Source organism: Lagopus leucura, unplaced genomic scaffold (genome assembly GCF_019238085.1).
Source record: "Lagopus leucura isolate 7727_CA_CO unplaced genomic scaffold, USGS_WTPT01 Super-Scaffold_100012, whole genome shotgun sequence".
NCBI lineage: Eukaryota > Metazoa > Chordata > Aves > Galliformes > Phasianidae > Lagopus > Lagopus leucura.
In genome coordinates this window covers 10216412-10229053 of record NW_024962267.1, presented here as the reverse complement: position 1 = coordinate 10229053, position 12642 = coordinate 10216412, and positions in this window count along the sequence as shown.

Sequence of the window (12642 nt, the reverse complement as noted above, 5' to 3'; positions counted from 1 at the left end):
TGCAGTGTGTGTTTTGTTTTTGCAAAATGAAACTGTTTTGCAGGAAATAGAAGTATGCTAGGTGAGGAAAAAAGTTGCAAGCTTTTCAGTCCTGGCTAGATCATGTGCTTATCAACACCACCTCTTTTTAGCAGGTAAGGAAGTAGGTACTCTACGTTCTGATTTGAATTGTTTGACTGTTAAACTCCTCATTTTAGGAACAGTGTGCTCAGTACCCTTAAGGGCAGCTGCTGAAACACTGATAAGTGTATTCAAGTCGAATGCTGAGTGTGAGCAGTGAAAATAATCGGTGGTGATAGACTGCAGTCGTTTTAAGCCAGGGTTACTGTATTTGAAGTTGCTTATCAGCTCAGGCAGATAAAACTGGCTTGCTTACGCATGGTTTTCCCAAGACAAAGGTCTGGGTATTTGTGTACCATCTTGCATCTTTGAAATAATGAAGCCTACAACTACAGTTGGGAAATACTGTAACCTCTTTACATGGGTAACAGTGAATGCCACGATTTAGAACAGGCCCTTAATTAGGACTTCAGCCTTCTTATTTAAGTAGTTCGGATTCTTATGTTTGTACAGCCTCCTTTTTGAGTAATTGTGCAACAGGACATTAATGCAGAGCCTAGTGCTGTTGCTCACTAATCTTTGTGAGGAAGCAGATCTGTCCAAAAATGGATCTTTTGTTTTGCCTTTTAATAAGAAAATTACTGATGTTGGGTTAAGGATAGATCTTTTTTGTTTAATTTCCAGAAAGAATAGCTGGCAAAAGGCATTGGCATTTCAAGTGGATCAGTGGGATCTGTGATCCTTAGGGCATTTGACCTGTGTGGTTTTCACTACTGGCTTTACTGTAAAATTGCTGATAGGGTTTAAGCCTAGGAGAGGGTAAAATTATTTAAGAAGACTAGCTGAAAAAGATGCAATGTATCTTGGATACTTGGGCACTTCAACACTGTATTTCCAGGTCCTGCCATCCTGGGACACATGGGCCATGCTCACCCTACTTTCTTTGCTTTCTGCATTTTACAGATATTAGGAATTTTTCATTCTTTAGAGTTAAGTGTTGGATGCTAACTGAAGCCACCAGATACATCTCCATATCAGCTACTTAACGGGGGAGATGTGTGGCTGCAAGGGTGCGTGCAGCTTTAACTTCTCTTCCAAAGAGTTACTGCTGTACCGGAGAAGCAGAAAGAAGTGTAGCATCTCCAACCCATTCAATCTAAGAGATGCTTAATGTAAACCGCTGGTGGCTTCTGTGGTGTGTGTCTCTCCTACAGTTATTTTTTAGAGAAAATAGCTGGCTCTGTCATCTCACTGCACTTCTTATTGTAGAGACCTTTCCCTTTTAAGGGATGTTGCTTCAGTGTTGGAGAGGAGGGCAGTCTTGACCAAGCCTTAGACAATGAGGTCTGATCTGATGACTTTTATTCCTCATGGCTGTGGCCTTATACACACCCCTTCACCAGGAACAGCTGTAACACCCTGCAGGACATCAAGCTGACAGCCTGCCTTCTGGGAGCTGCTGGAGGTTCATGAGGTAATGATGTGACTTTTCTACCTGGGCAGATAGTATCATTTTCTCTTCTACGAGGAGATTTTTGTCAAATATGCGGGCTGGCTTCTGGGCTGGGGTGCCCCAACCTGCTTCTCCTTAGAGCCAGCCTGGCTTTTGGGACCCTGTGCCTTGAATTATTTCAGAAGTGGTTTGTTGGCACTCTGAGCACACACACATAACGTTGTAGGCCAGTCTAAGTGCATGTGTGCATGAGGTGACATGGCCCTGCCTATTGTATGACTTCAACATTAAGCCAAACTGTTCTCACCTATTCTTTGTACGCTATTTGTTTCTCAGGTGTGAGGTCATGCCTCTCATATACACAAGCATCTCCATATTCAGTGACTGTAATTCCAGTGGTATTAATTTGTGGCAGAAAGTGCAACAGATTCAAAGTGAATGTGGTGCAAAAATGCTCAGTCAGATCAGAGCTGGTTGGGTTTGCCATGTTTAATCTCTACTTTTTGTATTCCCCCTCTGAAAACTGAGCTAATGCTTCCCATCCAGCGAGTGTACAGAACTCTCATTGCCTCACTGTTCATGAGACACAGTGAGAGTTCTGAATGGGACCCAATGTGGAAGTGTTGAGGTGAACTGGGAGGAAACCTGTCTGCCAATGCAGTACCTGCAGACAGGGTTGTCCAAGTCCATGATGAAACCCCTGACAGAACCGCAGATGCGTTAAAACCTTTCTCCTAGATGGAGCTGAAACCAGCTGTGTTTGTACACATAACATCCTCCTGTCACACAGTGTCAAAGCCGAGGTTTGCTCCTGTAATGGTGTAGTATCACTTTGGAAGGTAGTTTGTTAAGACTGGTACTACTTGGTGAGAGAACACTGAAAGCTGAGCTCAGATGTTGTGGCAGTCTGCTGTGAGACCAGAGAGGCTGTGCAGAAGGGCAGCTACTCTGGATGAGAGGCAGACTCTCAGCAGTGCAGCACTCAATGCAACTCCCTGGTGCTGGAGATAGGGATACAAGAAAGATAATGTCCCATTACCCAACCAGTGTTATGCAATATGTTGAAGCAATACCACGCAGTGCTGTGGCAAGGGGATCATGCTTTCCCCTTTGTAGCTAGCCTGCTTGCATGGGGGTGGGCACGGCAGGAAACTGTGGAAACAGTTCTTGCCCTTTATTCATGTTCTGTTTTTTTGCTATGTTGGTAGCAGACAGTGCAGGAAGGGCAAGCGGCTGCCTCACCAGGTAGGGTGGGTACCACCAGCAGGGCTTCCTGTGCTGCTCAGTGTGGTGCTGGCTGCTTTCTCCAAGACCTCACTGTGTGGAGGTGACCCTCGTGCACCTCACAGGAACAGGGCTGATGTGTGGCATGCTGCTGATGTTGTGTCCTCAGGGAGCAGCTTGAGTGCCCATGAGCAGTGGCAGCTGGTTTTCCTTGTGGCTCTGTGCTGTCACTCCCCAACGGGTGTGTCAACACTTGCCTGTGCATTTCTACCCCAGGGGTATGGTACCTTTTGGTGGTAGTAGCTAAATCACCAGAGATGTGTAAACCAGCATGCATTGGATGTGTGAGTCTGTCACAGGTGAAAGAAAAATATAAAAATAGAAATCCCTTTCCCAGGACCTCTAGTGTAGCATCTTTTTAAAAATAACAGCAACGACAAGCTGAGAAAGAAACCTTTGTCTAGACGCTTGTTTCCTAATGCTGAATGCCAGAAGTTATTTCTCTTTACCTTGCTGGAGACTTAGTGGCTGGAGAACATTCTCTTTCCAAAGGAAATCCTTTTAACTTTCAGCAGCTTGAGACTCTAATTGGATGAAATAATAGCTTGGCACTCCCCCAAGCACTATGATTTTTATCTTTTTTGTTGTCTGCAAAAGTCTGGCTTGTTGCAGTGCTGTGAGTCATGGAGGGAATGTGGATGGCAGAGGTGCTGGTGTCCAGGGCCAGGCCCTGGGTGAGGCGGGCATGTGGCGCTCAGAGGGACGTGGCTGTGTCTGCCCCAATGCTGGGGTGGTGCTGCCTTCCCCACGGCCACTGTGGTCCTGATGCTGGCCTGGCTCTGGACAGCTTTGTTCACTTTGATACACAATAGGGATTTTCTTCAGTTGGCTACTGCTCTAGTTTCTCCAGGTGACTCATCTTCTAATAATCATGGATTCGTGCTTTGTCTCTGCTGAACGCAAACTGTTCATCAGCTTCAACTAGCATGTTTTTGGTGGAGCCTTAGATTTTGATGGTTTATTTAGTCCAGAAATAAGCCTGATAGAGTAAACACCAAAGCTTTGAACCCCTCAGGATTAAACAAACTGAAGCATCCAATGCAGCTCTCTCCCTTGCCTCAGAAAAAAAGCCTTAGGCTTTGGGGTGCACTGAATCAGCCATTGCCTTGGCTGTAGCACCTTGCCTTCCTGTGCTCCCAGAACCAGGTTGCCCTGGCCAGGAGATTCCTGCATATGCCCAAAGCTCAAATGCCAGGGAGGACAACTTGCCTGGTGAGAACGATGCAAGGCACACCGAGCAAAGGTGGCTGAGGTGCAGCAGGAAGCTGCAGGTGATCTCTCAGTTCTCTGCTGACTTATTCATCATCAGATGTCTGAATGCTGGCAGGACTGGGTTGAACCTTCAGCTCTTGGGGCTCTGAAGGTTGGGCTGCACAGGACAAGCCTAAGCTGAACTGAAATGAGAATTGCTGTGTGCCCCCTTGCTCTTCGCCAACAAGGAACCACCCATCTCCTGTGCCAGCATTGCTTCCCCGGGTGTTTTTTCCCCTTCTCTGTTTACCATCCTTACAGATTGTTTTCCTTCTGGCAGCTGCCTGCAACAAAGTGCTGGCAGACAATCTTATCTCGTGGCACAATCCGTCCTGCTCTGCTCTCTGCAGCATCGAGGTCCCCATGGGGCACTGCACAGGGGCAGCCGCAGAGCAGCTCGGCTGCAGGCAGGCATGTGAAGAGGTCCACATTGTGTTCACTGTATCTAGGAGGGTGGCAGAGTCTATTTCCCTCCTTCTTATTTGCTTGAGCCTTTTACAGTATGTCTTTGTTTTTTTCTTGGGTTTGTGGGTTTAGTATTTTGGTGGTCAGAATGGTTCTGCCCTGTGGCATCTGGGAGAGGGACTTCTGTGGCTTTCAGGAGAAGAGGCCTTAAAACCCCAGGGAATATAGGTCAAGAATTTTCATTGCTTGTGCTTTGAAGCCAGCATGCCTGATCACTGAATGCGCCCAAAGCTATTAACGAAAGTACAAATAGCACGGGAACTGTTGAAAGAAAATGAACCATTTCTCTTGCTGAGTTCCACCTTGCCAACAAGAAAGTATCTCTGCTTATGCAAAAATTGGAAAGAAACAAGCCTGAAAGCCTCATGGCACCTGCTCAACTGCTAGAGCAGTACTGATGTGTTTCATGGAGCTGTTAGTGAAGATTTTTATTCTCCACAGGTTTTTGCTGTAGGAGCTTCACATCTCCTGCAATGTCTGTAGGAGGCGGAGAGCTGCTGGGCCTATTGCAGCAAGTGACAGTCTCCCATGTGCTTTCCAAGATGTTCTTCAATGGCCTATAGATGCTGTGTTGATGGGCACGGGCTCAGGATCACTTGTGTTGTAGGGAGGTGAGCTCTATGGTTATAGTCTTGTTCAGCAGCCAGCCATCTGCGTTGTCAGACTGTTTACTTTGGTTTCCGAAGTCCAACATATGTGCATTGCTTCACTAAGGGCGAGCCTGAGGACCTGTTGTATGCCACTGCTTTTGGCTGGTTCCCCTTCATATGCATTTTGGAGTTTATTTCCTTTCTTTTAGCATAAAGTTGGGAAACTTGCTGACAAAAGCTGAAACGCCAATTTAATCACTTGAGTCTATAGCGCTGTCAAATGTATCAGATAGCATGAAATTTGCAATAATTCTTTGGAACTGCAACTCTGCTGCTGACAGCTGAGCAACTACTATGTGCTGAGGTCACAGCTACAAAAAAGATATTTAAATGTACTTTTAACGTAAAGGAAAAGTCAGTGAAACAGGAGAACTTAGTGATGTTTCTGTGATTTCTCAATCAAATTTGCTCAATGTGTGATGTAAAATCCAAGTTTGCTGTCAGCTGTTGATCCCTTCCCCTTCGAAAGCCCGGACCTTTAGAAATAGCTGCAGCTGGTGGGTTTGTCCACCAGGAGCTGTGCTTTCCTACACCTGGGGAGGAAGGGGAAGAGAGTGTGAGTGTGGAGCCCTACAGATCTGTTTTTGACCCCACCTGACCCCAGCAGGCACCTCTGCTCCATGCAGAGAGAGGGCTGGCCCCAACCCACGCATTTTTGGCTGGATTGGCTCTGCAAAGCAGAGCATCTGCACATTGCTGAGGAGTGCTGGTGCACAGGGCTTGTGCAGCTTTGGGGTTGCACAGTCATTCTATGTTAGACATGGCCTTTGCCGGGTGTTGCGAGTCATCACAGGGTGATGCCTGCAGGAAAAAGGGACTAATTTGGTGATTTCTTCCTACAGCTGCTACCTAAAGAGGGACAAAAGTCTGACTTTCTCTGATGCATTTTTGGCTGTTCAGTTTGCACAGAGTAGTAGTTCTGCTGTTTTTCAGACTGTGGAGTCCGCAGTCTGCATCATATATGGAAGATGACATAAACCAAGGAGTACTTTATTTTTTACACTCTAGGATGCCTATGGAAACCAACAGTAAAGAAGACAGAATTGCTGCTGGAGCAGCTCCCCCACCACAAGCCATCCTGCCCAGCTATCACCTGGTGGGGGGGGTCTCTATTGGGGACCAAGAACTCCAGCTGTGCCCATTTCTGTGGCTGCTGGCTACGTCGGAGCTCAGCTGTGGTAATTCTGGTGATGCAAGCTGCTTCCTCAGCCTTTCCAGACAGGAAGGGAAAGAGTTCTGTCTGATGTGAAAAGCAGAAACATCTGTGAAGGTCAGTGCTGAGTTCCTTCAGAATAAATCTGAGGATAGCAGTGATGGAGAGGTGTTTTTGGTTTTCATCCATCATTGCTTTCAACTGTGAATTCATTGATAAATATTTAATACTCAGTACGCAATTCCATTTTGATGTGAAATCTCCAGGGACGTGTGGTCCTAATACAGAGGGGAAAAAAAGAACCGAACAAAGTTAAATTACTCCTTGTTCCACTCCAGGTATTCACATCAGTGTTTCCAGGTTCCTGTGGTCTCTTTGCATAGCTGAGGTGCTGCAGAGTGTCCTGCTGTGCTTTGGCAAGGGAGATTGTCGCTGAGGTGTGCTGCAGTGCAGCTCTTTGTCTTGCTGAAGCCCCTTCCTGCAGCAATTCTCTATTAAAATATATGAATGTGTTTTCAGGGCATATCTCCCTTACATTCCTTTTCAGTTCTCCTTTTCTTGTTCTTCTGAAGTAGCAGCATTACTGTTGTGCTATGGAAAACAAATGTTTGGCCTCAGTATTCTTGAAGCTGCCTGTGCTGCAGCAAACCTTCCAGAGCTGTCATGATGACAGGATGGCTGAACCAAAGGAAAAAGCTCAAGGGGTGTAGCAGCACCTCGTAAGCACGGAGCCAACCCAGGGCTGCTCCAGGCACTGTGGTCTGGGCTGGTGTTAGTTTGACAAAGCTGACAGCCAGGTGTTGTGATGCGCTGCCCTCAGCCATGGTGCATACAAACCTGGTCTGCTGCTGAGACAGAAGTGGCTTTAAGCCTTGACTATCCATCTATCTCCTCCATCAGGTTTACTTCTGCCAGCTGGCACAAAAGGTGGTTTTATCTGAAACTGTTTCCAGCTATTTCTCCCTTCAGAAACCCCTGAGTGTTTATGTGCCCTGTAAAGAGTTATTCTCAGCATTTTGGCTGGAAAGCATTCCAGCTTCATACTTCATGGCAGGTATTTGAGCATGTTCCCTTTATCATCTTGCACAGGAAGGGCATGTCTCTTCCAAATACCCATTGTTGTCTCTTGTTTTGTTCAACACCCTTTCAGAAGCTACAGGCTGGCAGCATGCAGCTTCTGGTAATGGGCAGGGGCCCCTCATGTGCTCCACTGGTGCTGGGCTGTGGTGAGGAGCTGGGATCTGGCGCCTGCTGTGCTCTGCTCCCCGCCTGCCTGAGAAGCACTTGGTGCGAAGTCAAGGCCACTGCTGTTGTGCAGTAGTTGGCCTGCTTTGAAAGATAATCTTCACTCTGTGTGTGGGGGGGGGAGGGGAGGTCCTTCTTTTCCCCAGATGTAGCAATTTGTGGCCAAATCACACAGTCTCGAGTGTTCTGGCAGAAGAAACTACTTCAGAATTTGACATAACCTAACTTTAAGATAAAAAGCCTTTATGTAATCACTGATTTGCAGTCATGGTTGCTTTGGTTTCTCTCATCGTCTAGAAGTTATTTCTTCATGCTGGGAGTTGGACTTTCCTGGCACTGCATCTGCTTTCAGTGATGTATACACACAACTGCTGACAGCTCAGAGCCTGATCCCATGTTCCTTGACCCTAGCCCTAGCTTGTTTTTGTTGGCATGGTAATAAAGCCTCCCATCTCTACTGATGACCAGTGGTGGCCCTTCAGCTGCCTGGGGAATGCCCAGTGCAGTCTCACAGTGCTCTGGCCTTTCTTGGTAGTGAAAGGGGACGGTCCTATTGCTGTTCATGTAGCAGCCTGCTGCTACGCGCTCCTTCTGTGCCCTCATTCAGCTCTCAGTGTGCTCTCTTTTCCCTGAAGCTTTATCTGAGCCTCATGGTTCCATCACAGCGTTATGGCATCTAGCATGATGCGTGTGTATCCTGTAGAGCTGCTGTGTGCTTTGAAGCACTCAACCTCCTCCATCCTGTGCTTATCTCCCAGGCACAGCATGAGGCTGGGCTTGCTTCTGCTGGCAGGCTGCTTTGAGATCCCTGATGAAAGGATTGCTGTAAACGCAAAGGATCATTGTTGTTGAGCAATCTCTTCTGTTCACAGCGAGCTATCAAGCAAGCTGCAGGACTGCAACATCCTACTAAACTGTGAGCTATGCCTGCTGGCAGCAGGTTGCTGTGCAGAGCAGGACTGGAGCAAGAGGATCACCCACACCCCATGCTCTCCTGCCCTTCACAGCCACCCCTCATAGCAACTCCTGCAGGAGGTGCCGGCCCATCATTCAGTTGCAGTGTGGAGGAATGGCAGAGAAATTCTCATATGGATGAGCTGAACTCCTGTCACTCCTTTTGTTTTGTTTAAAAACAAAGCAAGGCGTTGCTTGGAGCAATAGTTGGAGTAAGCAGAGCACACATCTGGCTCAGCTTCACTCAGCTTTTACAACGTTCTGCAGTCACAACAGCCTCATTTTTTTTGGACGTGGGTCACTGCTGCTGTTGGGCTGAATGAACTCAGTCAGGCATGGACCTCTGTGTGCTAGAGCACAGAAGCCCCTCAGTCTGGGGCGGGGGGGGAGTGGGAGGCTGGAGGTGCTGGAGAGACAGGCGGTACGTTTGGATATACACAAGGCAGCTTCTGTTCCCCTTAATTTTGGAACAGTCATTAAATTGTGACCTTCTGCACTCCAGGCAGCAGCCAGCAGTCCAGGGGCCTGCTTGTTTCTGGACACATCTCACGTGTGTGATGCCTTTGGCAATGCGGGCCTGCACCAGCCTGGAGACCTGGCTGTGGGGGTGCTTGGTGGCACGCTGCAGGGAGAGGCCTCAGCCTTCCAGGGGTGGGAGACCTGCATGGCTGGCTGCGTTCACTGCTTGCGCCTGTGGAGACCGCAGGAGGAGATAGTGTGGTAGCGGCAGCTGCCCCTGAAATTATTTGTGCACATGTTTAGTTCCAAAGGCTCCTGCACAGCTGGTTGGAGGTCACTGATAAGGATTTGCCAAGCAGTAAGAAGACAGGACAAGGTCAGGGACTTTTCTGGTAGTGAGGCTGAGCGTGTTTAGCAAACACCATTATCTCCTGAATTGGGGTGAGAGATTTCATTGACAATACAGGGGAGGTCTGGATGCTAGCAGAGGGCAGGAGAAATTTGCTTTACTGCTTTTGGCTGAGTTGAGAGTAATGTGGGAATGGCTGCTTCCTGTAAAACTGAGGACTTTCTTTGGGGAGCTGAGGGGCTGGGTGCAGAGGAACTGTGGGGCTTTTTCCTCTTGTGTCTGGTGACAGGGCTTCCCCATCACTCCCAGGCTGTCGCTGATGCTCCGCTGTCCCCTCGCTGTGCAGCTGAAGGCAGCGCGTGGCCTTCAGAGCTGTGCCTCACCTGGGAACTGTGACCATCGGTAGAAGCTGAGGGCAGGGCACCCTCACATCAGACGCAGCTCTGAGTGCTACTTCTAGGAGCTCAGAGGACGGTGTTCCCCAAAATCTTCGTTACGGGACAAAGGGTTCCTGACAGGGACCGTGAGGGGTGCTGTCTCTGTAGTGACCTGTTTCTGCCTCTGGTCTCTGTCTGCCACTGCACGTACTGATCTTTAGTCCTTGCTGGCAGCAGCAACATGCTCACATCTGGGAAGTTCTGGAAGGTTTGAGGTGTTTGCTAATGCTCCGACTTTCAATTCCTGATGGCGGGAGCAGCAAAGCCCCTCACACTCCCTGCCAGGACAGAGATGGGAGCACTTCTGGGGAGGCAAACCAGCACCTCTGTCTGCATAGACAGAGCAGGTCTGAGGATGCCTGCCTCTCTTCCAGGCCCATGGGTTCCTGCTCTGCTCTGCTCTGCTCCCAGCTACTTGCACTGCTGGTGGAGCCAGTACTGTGAGCAGTGCATTAACGTGCAGATAGCTGCCTCCAGGCAAAATGCTAATGCCCAGAGAGGTTGTAGATATCAGAGGTCTGAATTTAGTATCACCCTTTTTGTTAAAACCGCAAGTGTAAATTTTGAATTGCTTAACTGTTCCCATAACCCTTCCTCCTTCCCCTTCCAGGCTGCTCTCCCTCTTGCCCACAGATTTCCTTCCCGTTTTTGCTCTGCTCTCACGTCAGGTGGCTGTGCTTCTATCTGCTCCCACTTTGCACCCCCCCCTCCTTCCACACCTTTGAGGAGGTGGAAGCTCTGGCAGGTCCTGGGGGAACGGTATAGGGACTATTTCTCCTCATGCTGAACACGTCTCTTCCAAGGTTATCAAGATGGCTAAAAGTGAATGAATACAAAAGTTAAACCAAAAAAAGAGGGGAAACCCCGCTTAGGCATAGGTTTTACTGAACTCAGTAAAGAAGAGTAGAAAAATTACTGACTCTTTGCTATAGAAACAGGACTGCCTTCCTTTAGCAGTCCCTGCCCACTTATGCCTCTTTGTACTCATTTATGCTGAGTGCTCTTACTTGTAAATTGCAGGTACAGGAAGAGGTTTTGTAGTGTCCAAGGGCTGCCTGAGTTCTCCAGGCCATACAGGCAGGGCTTGGTCAGCTCATTTTGGTCTGGAGATAACCTCTGGAGGCTGTTCCTCACTGGCAAATACAAGGTTTTTAGCTCTCTGAAGTATGGAATGATGAAGTCAGTCAGATGGGTTTTATTTTTCCTAATAGACCTGTGAGAGGCAGCCAGGCTGTGTAGAGACATTGACCCAGATTTTTGATCTGAAGGAGTGTTCTTTAGAGGTAAAGATGTTTCCAAATTGTGAGGCTGGTTTGCCGTTACAGTACTTCATTTTAAACAGTAAACAATGACTGTATTTTGTAGTCACTCTTCTCTTTTAGGTGAACGGCTGGTGCTCGTCAAACTGGCATTGGTGTTCAAGGACGACCAGTAACGGACACATACACATTGCTTTCTCCAGGCACTTGCCACAGCAGAGGGAGTGTAGTTCCACCAAGGCTTCATGAGGTGCTCTTGTTTGTTGTCAAGGGGTATTTTTGTTAGCTTTCTGCTAGAAGCACTGCACTGGTCAGAGAAGTACTTTCAGGTCTAGCAGTCTGTGAGAGAATGAAGAGGAGCTGGCCTCTGAAAGCCAACCTGGCACTATCAAGTAGCTCATGTAGTGAGTAATTAAAAAAATAAAAATAAAAGCAGGAATGTTGGAGTAGGAGGAGAGTGTCGGAGATGCCGTGAGTGCTGCTCCTAGCCGCCTGTCGCGAGTGTGAGAAGGCGCAGGTAGCTCTCAGGAATGAAGCCCTGCAAGTCTGTGGCAATGACATACCCCCCTGCTAAGGATGAGAAGATGGTTCTGACAAGACTCCTTGTATCTCTGTTTCTGACTAAGTCCATTGTTGGTTTTAATGAATAAATAAGTTATGTTTCGAACTGATGAACACCCTGCAGTCGGTTTCCCATTTTATTTTGTGATAAGCATGCTAAGGGATTTGGGCAAGCTGTAAAGGGCCTTCAGTGTACAATTTAAGGCGTAAGTTAAAGTGGGAGGCATTTTTCAGAACTAGCATAAAAGTTTCTCTCACCTCCACCCCCAAAACAGAGATAATGTCTCCACAGACTAAGCAGTGTTATCTCTAAAACAAGACGGTGACTGCTGCAAGCATGGCTGGTAGTTCATTATCACAGTGAGGTAGTGCATATTATGAAACATAAAAATGTCTGTTAACTGTTTCACTGCTAATCCTTCTGGAGACAAAATATTACATTTGTGTTTGTCTATCCCACAACATACGATTTCCTCCTCCTCTTTGAACACTGAAAGCTTACTTGTCCCATGCCCACCTGCTTACACTTCCAGGCTTCAGCCTTACATCTTTTGTAAAGCAATTATGTGTTATGCAAAGGAGAGCATTTGCTATCCCCCAAATCAGGAAATGTGAGGCCAGCATACAAGATCAAGATCAAAATACTTCTTTCCAGGGACTGCCCGTAAAGCAGTGCAATTAATTTTTATATTAAATTAACTAAGTATCTCCAGTTGAAAGGTAAACAAAATTTATCTACTGATATGGGGTGATGGCAAAGACCTTGGTGAGTTCATTGCAGAGTACGGTTTGTCTTGCAGTAGATGGAGTAGGGTTAAAAAAGGACGGAGTAGAATTAGAAAAATCCAGGACTAAAAGCCCTTATAAACCATCATGCAGAGAAGCTTTTTTTTTCCCCCTCAAATACTGGACAGCTATTGCTATTTTTTGTGCTTCAGAGATGCAGAAAAAGGAAGCCGTAGTAGCCTTCAGACAGGCTTTTATGAGTCTAAAGGCCAAAAGTAATGTCTGGCACAGATTATTTCACTGGGCTAAAGGGGAAATAAATTCCCTCTGAGGCAA